We start from the raw sequence: 10,931 nt of genomic DNA, 5'->3' as shown, positions 1-10,931 counted from the left end.
TAAAACTAAGAATATTTTCAGTTTTCTACAGTGTTCACTTAATTTTCAAAACAACAATATTATCACTACAATTTATTTGCTACCTCACAATATTATCACAATTTGAAAAACTAAAATTCGAAACAAATAATATTTTCACTTTCAGTCCACTGTTACTTTATTCAAAGCATAGAGCATTGATCACATCTATTTAGAATATTAATTCATAGCCATTCAATTGATCACATTTATAACTAGTTCCAATTCATAACAAGAGCCTCACACTATTATCACAAAATCAGCTATTTTGAACTAAAAACTTAAACTGAAAATATGTTCACTTTTTATACAGTATTCACACAATCTTAAAAACAAACATTCAATAGTCAAGTTTATTTACAAAATCCAACCAAACAAATAATTCACATTAAAAACAAACAGAAAGCCAACCAAACAATATTATCACAAACAATTTCCAAACTAAAATTTGAAACTGAGAATATTTTCACTTTCAATTCAATGTCACTTTATTGAAAACATAGAAGATTATTATTCAGCTCTCAACAGTACAAACTGCTACTTCAAGAAATTTATGAATATGAAATTTTTACAATCACAAACCCCTCACAGAAAATCACAAAGCCTCCTTACACGATTTCTTATTGTGATTGCCAACCTTCCCACATCTACCATAAGTAATTTGCCTTACTTTCTCACCATTGGAACAAATTATCTTCTTAGTTGACCTTCCTAGTTGCTTTCTAGACAAAGGAGGAAAAACAACATCACTATCACCATCAACATTACAATCTGGTTTCCAAATTGAAAGAACAGGATATATTGGAAAAGAATAGGACTCTCGATAACTTTGAACATAGAAGTGTTGATCAACAAATAAACTCAAATCATGTCCACCCTTTTGTATAGCACCAACTCCATATGCACATGGAAACCCTTTCAACTGCCACTCGCCACAAGAACATATTCGTCTACTAATGTCAACTGAAACAGATGGATGTGAATGCACCTCATAGACATCATTCCCAGACGAACTAACAATCCATGGCCTTGAAGTATTAAAAGCATCATGCAACTTGGACTCCATTTTAAGGCATATCACACTATTCCATTTATTAACAAGCTCCTTCCTTTTAGCAATTTTCCTCATCATCTTAATTCTTACACTATCAATCAACTTTGTGATAGGCAAATGGTGTTCCTCCCGTATCCACAAATTGAAAGATTCAGCTACATTCGACCACATCTCTCCAAAGCGTTGCCCTCGAAAATATGCATTACTCCAATGATCATATGGTATGTCATCTAAAAACTTTTTAACTCTTGAGCCACCTTCAGTCTTTAACTTAACCAAACATTGATGAAATGTTTCTTCAGTTATAGCATATGCACATTTCCCAAACAAAGTGATCAGCTTTTCTTTCAATCCATAAAACATACCATGCAAATGATGCCTCAAGTTCATCTTCAAATGATATAAACAATAAGCATGGAAAGTCGTTGGGAAAACCTTTGGCAAAACTTCAACTAATCCAAGGTTACGATTTGACACGAATGTAATATTTCGTTCTGGTGAAACAATTGTCAAATACTCTAAAAACCAACGCCAGTTGTCTTGATTCTTTGAGCCAATAGTTCCAAAACAAAAAGGAAAGAAACTTGCATGTACAAAACAGAAAAAATGAGAAAATTCTATTATTCTTAGAAAATGGTAACACTTTAACATTCAAAATATCAAACACTAAAATGAATAACTGTAAAAATAAAAAATGCATATATAGCAACAATATTATATAACATTTTAAAAATTCAATCATATTTCTAAACTGAGAACTTTCTCAATTCCAAAACAGAGAAAATAGATTTCTTGTGTAGCTTGATTTCCATCTTTTCATGTAGCAGCAAGTAAATTTCCTCTAAATCTTCCCTTAAAAAATGTGCCATCAAGAAACAAGAGGTTGACAATAATCAAATCCACTAATGGAACCATGAAAAGCAACAAATAATCTCTTAAACCATTTAGTATCATCATCACACTCAAACTCAATTTAACTCCCCGGATTGCAACTCTTTGCAACATCAACATACCATTTTAATTAGTCAAATGACATTAAGTAGTCTCCAAAAATATCATCATTTGCTTTCTCTACCCCCAACCAAGCTTGACAATAACTAACTCTCAGCCAATACCTCAACTTAAAATCCCGAACAACATGAACTGGACGTGTCAATGGATTATCACAAACACCTTCAACAATCAAATCAGCAACTAAATCAGAACTCATACGAGAATGATTCATTGTACGTACTTCAGCACCGCATGTGTGGACATTGTTGAGCTTCCTTATATAAAAGAATCCATAAGCATTCTTCACTCTACCATGAACATTCCACATATAACCTTTTGTCTCTCTAAACAAACATTGCGCGGTAACACATCATTCTTAACAAATATGAACTCAAATCTACACTCAATAGAAAACTTCAACAATACATTACGAAATTCAACAATTCCACCTTCAAATTTCTGTCCTATATGTGTAATACTAACTGCTCAACCAGCAGAAAACAGTACTTTTTCCTTGTGTCGACAAAATGATGATAACATGTCAACCTTTTCTTCAACCTCCAATCTCGAATTCCTATTGGATGATGTAGATGCTCTGTTTGACAAGTTCACAGACTTACTGTTGTCATGAGACAATGCAATATCACAAACTTCAAGCTCCAACATTGACTCTCTTTTTCCATAATCTAATCTTTTGTTTACATTACCACAGTCAATGGTTGAGTTTTTTCCTCTCACAACAACATTAATACACTTTGAATCAAAATACACAACTAATGCCAACAACAATTCTAACTCCTCATTGTTGTCCAACGTACAACTAGGATGTCCAGGCAATGAGTAAAGATAGGAAAATGCTATCAGATTGCAAACTATCACATCTCAAACATAGCTTATCAACCAACTGATCATATGTAACATTCCAATCAATCTTAATTGCAAATGTGCAACCATTATACTTGCAAAACAAAAAAAAAAATCGTCACACTCGTAGAACCTTCACTCATCTTTCAATATAAAAAAATAAAAAAATAAAAAAAAAAAAGATCACATCAATAAAAGCTAGTACAATACTCAGTTTATTGAAATTACAAAACCAAAACAAATATTTCAAACAATATTAAGAACTTTCTCAGTTTTCACAAATCACGTTTTCAATTCATAAAATACCAAACCAAACCGAGAAATCATCCAGCAAATCACGTCTTTAATTCATAAAAATCCAATTTATTCAACATATTCTCATAAATAAATTCAATCAAAACTAAGGCCTGGTTTTGCATATCTTAAAAAAGACAAAAAAAGTCAAAAGGTTACTCAAAAAGTTAAAAATTATCATTATTCACCAAAAAAAATATTAAAAAGTTAATTTAAAACATAATTACATTTCAGACAACTCTGCTATCCCACAAGCGGAGCTGCCTTTTTTGAAAAATTGCACTTATTTAGGTGCACAAATAACACGGTGCTCTTCGGCCCGTAGGGGCCCATCACGGGCGGGTCCTGTTTTAATAATCTGAACCGTTCAATGCATAGAACTCGTCGAGTACTATATGCCTGTAAAAAATCAATTTGATCGGATATCAGTAACTATATGATCAAATCAGCTAAAATTTATAAAATGGATGGTGTTATAGTTAACGATTGAAAAAAAAACTAATTCGATCAGATAGCTATCAATATCTGATCAATATTATTTTTTATAAGCTTATAGTACTCGACGAGTTCTACATATTGAACGGTTTTAATTAGCAAAATGAGACCCTTGGTGGGCCCCACGGGCCGAACAACACCTCCAATTCAATGCCCGAAAAGTAAGGAATCATATCCTAGGCTACACTCTGCCCACGCAGTCCTGAATTATCCCACCGTATCGCCTATTCCATCCCAATCTTCTCCTATACACTAATTTATACAATTTTTTAATACATATTTTTTTCATAAAAAGTCAAAAAGTTATCCCAAGTAACCATATTTTTTTCCTCAACTTTTTAGTCTAAAAAGTCAAAAAGTGCACTTATTTAGGACACCCCAAACAACCCCTAAAGAAAATTCTAAAAACACATAACAATTCTTCAATTTATAAAATTGACACAATACATATCTATAAACCATACTGTGTGTATCAATTTCGACCACAGTGCCAATTAAGCACTCAGCTGGAGAACACTGGCAGAATAGATTAAGCCCGAACGACCTGTCACAAAAAGAAGAGATTCCGGCGGTTGTTCATCCACCCGGGGGCACTCCGACGATCAAGTTAGTTATCTCTCAAAGATAGCAAAAGTGCTTAACTCACTATTCAGAGCATAAAAAGCATGTCTTAGACCCATGAGGGTGCCTCTCTTTTATAGCCAACACAAACCTAGTCCCAACAGAAGCCTAGCTTCAATAGACTTAGGATTACTGCTAATCTTGGACTCCCAGTAGGATTGGGATAAACTCTCTAAGAGTCTTATCCTTACCCAAACTGAAGTCTTCTCCCATTCTAGGACTCTTGTCCCTTATCCGCTTATCCCAGATTCTGGTATTCTCGCAGATAACCTCGGCCTAGCAGAGATCATCTCGGCATCATGACCAGGACACGTGGCACCCCAGCTGGCACTTCGGTGACACCTCGGCCACGTGTTGTCATTTAAAAATTATGTCCCCACAACTGCCCCTAGGTTCTATTACCTCGGCAACCTGAGGTGATGGAACCTATATCATTCATTCCTTTAATCATGACCCCGGTTTAACTTCAGCTTGTAAATTTTTCTTAAAATTTCAGGAAGTGTTAAACATGACCTCGGTTTAACTTTAACTTGTAAATTTTTCTTAAATTTCAACAAGTGTTAAACATGACCTCGGTTTAACTTCGACTTGTAAATTTAAATTTCAACAAGTGTTAAATACATGCTCGGTGATAGTGCATGTTGTGCTCGTTTCGAGTTTCTGTAGTTTCGGCTGAGTACCTTGCCTCTGGGCCTCAGAACTCTTTGCGCTTTGGCTTGGTTTGTGGACCAAGCCTTGTTTCTCTTCCCTAAAGGGAGGGAGAGGTCTTGTAGACCACCTCTTTGTGGTCGTAGACCACTTTTCTCGCTTGGAGACTAGTTTCCGGTTTTCGGAGTCTTCCGTCGCGCGCCTTGACTCAGGACAGCTTAATGTTCTCCGTTTGGCGTGGTTTTTGAACCACACCTTGTTGCCTCTGCCTAGAGGGACATTGTGGTCTGGGAGACTACTTTTGTGGTCGTAAACCACTTTTGGTGCCAGTAGACTAGTTTTCGAGGCTTTCGGCCGCGTGCTTTGCCTCCCAAACTTTCGTCTCGCATCCTTTTTGGTTTGTTTTTGGTACAAACCTTCTTTTCCTTGTTTGAAAGGTGGTACAAGGGTGGGAGACCAGTTCTTCCCCTTGGAGACCACTTTTCTTCTCGCCAGCCAGTTTTCTGGTCTGCCAACTGGTCTCCTTGGTCTTTGGGCCATCTTTTCTGGTCGGCCACCATATCACTGCTTTGTTTTCATGCTTTAGACATCTCCTACCCATGGCCGACCACTTTTTGTCTTGGGAGACCACTTGTAGTGGTCGGCCGACCACTTCAATTAGCTAGCCGACCACTTTAAGTGGTCGGCTGCTTTTCCTCAGCTTTTTTGAGATATTTTTAGTCCAGTCGTGCCAGCTGGAAGGCACCAGAGCCATCCTCCATACACGTGTATGGAGGGATGGCCTTGAACCCTAAGCTTGTCCAACAAGTTTGAGCTTTGTTCTCTATAAAGGAGAACCCCTTCCCTCATGCCTTAGGTTGAGAATTTTGTGGTTGGAGCTATACATACACATTTGTATCTATCTTGCACCTTTGCTTCATTTTTGTGCCTTAAAAGTGTATATTCATCATACTTTTGCACACAAACACACACTCAAACACCATACTCTTGGAGCTGAGGTCCTTTGAAGTTGTTTTTGAAGTTTTTGGACTGGTTTTGGTTCAAAAAGAGTGTTGGAGTTACAGTCTTAAAGGTGTTCATCAAGGGTGAGTTTCTAACCCTTTAAACCCTCATCTTTGCTTAAGATTTTAGCCCTACTTGCATGCTGATTTAAGCTTAACTCTTAACTACAAAAAGTTATGATTTTTGGTCTTTAAAATGTTTGTTTGAGGTCACTTTTGTGTTGGGGGTAGTCTACCCCCTCTTAGGCCTTGTTTTGAGTCATCCCTTTTGGCTCTTGTTCTAGCCTTTGCATGACCTTTCTACCACTGAAATCCAGAGGATTTTCAGTGGTGGAAAGGTGGTTTTGGGGTCCTAAATAGGAGAGGGTCATCCCCTCTCCTTGTGTCTTGAATACTTACTTCATATACCTCATGTTTGAGCATGTTTGTTAAGCTTATGTTGGTCATATCTTAGCATGTATTTGGGGTTATTTTGGGATGGCATGCCACTATTTTTGGTTTCCCTGATCACCTCATGCATGCTTAATACACTTGTAATGTAAATTTCATAAACTAGTCTTGTATGCTTCATGAAGTAGCATGTCTTTCTAGCTTATGTTGACTCCATTTCAGTAGGTTTTTGGTGTTTTTTTAGCATGCCATGACTCTGTCTTGGGTGGGTTTGATGGCCCCTCACATGCTCCATGCACTTGTAGTGTAATTTCATGAAGTAGCCTAATATGTACCATGCTTTAGACTATCATTTTAGCATGTTTTTGGCTTAATTCTAAGAACCTTTTGTCCATGTTTTAGCATGTTTAAGCTCTGATTTGTGTTGTTTTGGTCATGCATGCCATGCTTTGTATAGCTATAGTGCATTCTAGCTTGTTAGCTTTGTGTATCAAGTCCACTAGCATGCATTGCTTGGCCTATTTGAATGATTTGGCATCATTTGAAATGTGATTTCAGTCCAAGTAGTGTGGTCATACACTTACACCTTTCACTTATTCAATGCGTTGGAGTGTTTGCCCTTTATGCCTTAAACATAAATCGTTGCGTATGCCTTCATGCCTAAGCTTGTGAGCTATCATTTCAATGTGTTTTTGGGGTTATTTTGCCATGATATAACTCTAATTTTTTTTGGTGAAGCCATCTCATGCTTGGTCTTGGTAGGTGTAGTGTAATCCACCTTATTTGCCTTGCATACTCCATGTTTTGGCCCTTCATGTTAACCTATTTTGGCTTCCTTCCATACATGTTTTAGCATCATTTAGACATTCTCTAGGACTGTTTTGGGTTGTATTTTCCATATGCTTCATGAATTGCATAGCTGTAGTGCAATTGGCCTTACTAGCCTTGTGTTTTGATGCCTCATGCATGCTATCTTTGAGCTATTTGGATGGTTTGGCATCATTTCTCATGTTATTTCAGAGCATGTAGCATTGTCATGTTCCCACTTCATTCACTCTTTAAGTGCCTTTGAGTGTTGTGCATTTGTTGCCTAGCTTATGGACCAATGTGTATGCCATCTTGCCTAGGTGTTTGAGCCCCCATCTCAGCATGTTTTGGTCTTTGTCCATGGTTGGTTCATGCCTTTGTGCCATGTATTGCATGTCTCTAGAGTAGTCCTCTTTGCTAGCTTTAATGCTTAAGGACCTTTGCATGCTATACTTGTGTTGATTGAGTGATTTGGCATCATTTCATACCTTATTAGAGAGCTTATAGTGTTGTTACACTTCCATATTTGTCACTCCTTGAGCACTCTTAAGAGTTGTGCTCTTAGGCCTAGTTGATGGGCCGATGCATGGGCATGCTTGGTTTTGCATTTCATCCCTTCGTTTCATCATTATGGCCACTGTTTTGGGCATGGCTGAGGTCTGCCCACATTCGGTTTAAGTCCATTAAGCATTGTGTATTCCACGTTACATCGCATTGTGCATGTTATGTTGTTGTTGGCATTGTGCATGCTATGTTCTTATTCGCATTGCGTATGCCATAATCACATTGCATTGAGTATGCCATGTTATTAAATTGCATTGCATTTTCATATTGCATACTTGTCCCTTGCATTGCATGTTTGTATGCTTAAGATGCATTGCCTGTTTGCATGCTTAAATTGCATTGCATTTCCATGTTGCATGTTGTTGCATTGTGTTTGGAATAGGTGTTAGTCCAAACACGAGAAACAAGGGACATTTCATACTTGAAGTGATGAAACGTGTCGCAATTCTCGGTCACCGACACTCTTGATCACACATGATAGAGTTCAAGGCTTTATGTGTTTATTTGTGTATTCATTTCAAATTGAATTGTGCAACTTCACTTCTCGGCTATCATGCATTGAAATGCGCGATTGGTGGCCCGAGGGTCGACAACCGCACTCCTTTGAGCTTATGAAATGATAGGGAGGGTGGTTGTGCACACGTATCTTGCAAATACATTGTCATGCCCTTTCTTGCTCTCTGTTGCAGTAAACTGGAGAAGTGCAGCAAAAACTGGCCGACCAGCCAGAAAAACTAGCTGGCCGACCACTTTATCTGGTCTACAGCAAAGAAAAGTGGTCGACAAGTGGTCCCCCACATCAACAACTGGTCGGCCATCCTTCCACAGGTCCCCAAGGTGAGTTAGAAGCTTTCTGGAGCTTGGTGCAAGGTTCTGAGGACAATTGCAAACAGAGGCAAGTTGGGGCATCGCGATGGATTTCCGAACGAAGCGACCGGGCATGCATACTCTTCTCCCTCTAAGGCTCCTGATTTACTGCTTTACTTAGCTAGTTTACGCTTTGGTTTAGTACTTAATTAGTTAATGCACTTAGCTATTCAATTTGTGTTGTAATAGCTTAATTAATTAACTTGTTAGTTAATTAGTTTTGTGATGTAATAATTAGTTTAATTAGCTTAGATTAGCTAGTTAGTTTCTTATTTGGACCCTCCGTCGAGAAGGCCAACTGTTGTAATATGCGTGCGTGTGTGTGATGCATGTTTTCCAACCTCCATTTCTTTCTCCCTTTTAGTTAACCGCTTACGATGGTTAGTTTTAGAGCATATTTCGATTAGCATTCCTTATGCTTGAATGCATGCATTCATTCATCTGTCTTGCATGTACCGGGCTCGGCGTATCATACTAACTGCATTGTATTTCAATTCCAAGTTAAATATATGTATCGAGTTGCATTTCATATGCCATTCTAGAATAGCCGAGCCTATTTTAGCTGCATTTTTGCATGTGTTGCATTAGCCATCTTAACATGAACTAGGATCATGCATGATTTCTAACTAGTTCTTTGTTTTGGCTCGGAGTACACTGTGAGTGTTTACGCTTTAGCATACTGCATGTGTGTTAATGTTACCATAAAAGCATGCTTGCCATGAGACTAACTGCTTATTTGATATAACTGCCTGAATGCCTACGGGTGAAGGTTGGATTGCTTGAATTGGAACAATTCATTGAAATCCACGATTTAGCCTACTTGCGAGTAGCAACTTTAAACCGTTTTCAAACAAACATACAATGTTTTGTTCCAAGTTAGACGATCTAGTCTATACTTATATGTTGTGCGCATCACATAGTAATTTTAGGTTAATATCCGGAATAAGAACACATGTGTTTTCAAAAACAAAATATCATGTTAGTAAAGGCCGATCTTTGATCAGGCGAGAGGGGGTGCTTATTGCATGACCTTCCCCTCTCGTACCCAAGTTCCCGAGCCGAGGCAACTTTGGTGATAACGGACACGTGGCCTTAGGCATGAGTCAGGGTTTCCTAAATTTCCCAAAAATAAAATATTTAGATGGTGACTCTGTATCTGGCAAAGCAATCCATGTTTGGCACTTCTTTCTAAAAATCAGTTTTCCAAAATGATTTGCTGGATTTGGACTCTTTGGTGATTTATCGGTCTCGCATTGCACTTTGTGAGATTAGATTCAGAACCGTGATACAAGTCTAAACTTGTAGTAGCCTAAAGAACAAAACAGATTTCGCGCCCTCGCAGCGCGAAGCCGGGGAGTTCTCGAGACACGTCTACACTGCCATTCCCTTCATCTCGTCGTCCCTCCGCAGACATCTATCTTTCCATACCTGGAGGTCGTCCTCGTTATAATACCCACTCCGGTCCGATTTCTTTGGTACGCCACCCTCTTAGCCGACGTTCTTTCCTCTGTGATTCTTATCACGAGTCTCTTCGTTGCAGTTGTCTTCTTCGACGTCAAGGTCAATATGTTTCCCACTCTCAGTAGGGGTGTCGTCCCCAACCTTCTCTTTCTGTCCGTCGTTGGCCATCTATTCTCTTTTCGTTCCTACAGACAGCGCCAAATTATGTGTGTCAATTTTCGACCACACTACCAATCAAGCACTCAGCTGGAGAACACTGGCAGAATAGATTAAGCCCGAACGACCTGTCACAAAAAGAAGAGATTTCGACGGTGGTTCTTCCACTCGGGGGCACTCCGACGACCAAGTCAGTTATCTCTCAAATATAGTAAAAGTGCTTAACTCACTATTCAGAGCATAAAAAGCATACCTTAGACCCATGAAGGTGCCTCTCTTTTATAGCCAACACAAACCTAGTCCCAATATAAGCCTAACTTCAATAGATTTCGGATTATTGCTAATCTTGGACTCCCAGTAGGATTGTGATAAACTCTCTAAGAGTCTCATCCTTACCCAAACTAAAGTCTTCTCTCATTTTAGGACTCTTATCACTTATCTGCTTATCTCGGATTCCGGTATTCTCGAAGATAACCTCGGCCTAGCCGAGATCATCTCAGCATCATGACCAGCACACGTGGCACTCCAGCCGGCACTTCTGTGACACATCAGCCACATGTTGTCATTCAAAAATTATATCCCCACACATACATACCTATAAAATCGAAACAATACATACCTATACAAAATTGAAACAATACATACCTACAAACCAGCAGATCAATTCTTCAATTTATAACTCCAAATCGCACATAACA

The sequence above is a fragment of the Camellia sinensis genome, chromosome 2, assembly GCF_055761805.1.
Source record: "Camellia sinensis isolate YWXY chromosome 2, ASM5576180v1, whole genome shotgun sequence".
Classification (NCBI taxonomy): domain Eukaryota; kingdom Viridiplantae; phylum Streptophyta; class Magnoliopsida; order Ericales; family Theaceae; genus Camellia; species Camellia sinensis.
The sequence above is the reverse complement of the archived record's forward strand: the minus strand, read 5'-3'. Positions refer to the sequence as shown.